This window comes from Pteropus vampyrus, unplaced genomic scaffold (genome assembly GCF_000151845.1).
Source record: "Pteropus vampyrus isolate Shadow unplaced genomic scaffold, Pvam_2.0 Scaffold798, whole genome shotgun sequence".
In the NCBI taxonomy this organism is placed as follows: Eukaryota; Metazoa; Chordata; class Mammalia; order Chiroptera; family Pteropodidae; genus Pteropus; species Pteropus vampyrus.
In genome coordinates this window covers 7,528-7,771 of record NW_011889579.1, presented here as the reverse complement: position 1 = coordinate 7,771, position 244 = coordinate 7,528, and positions in this window count along the sequence as shown.

Below are 244 nucleotides of genomic sequence, written 5' to 3'. Positions count from 1 at the left end.
GTGTGAAAACGCAAAGTAACCTCTCTCCTCTGCTAGGTATCTATACCTTGTCATTATGAAGACAGTAAAAAGAGTAAAAATCAAGTCTTTTTTTTTTGGTTCCTTGTAGGACATCAGATTGTACAAGATTACATTGCCATGTTGTCCCCTGTCTGGAGAGGTCACTAGCAGTATTTTTTTTGAAGGATTTTGAAACTGAAGTTCCTCTTGATTTTGATTAAATTTAGCTTTCGATTCTAGCTCT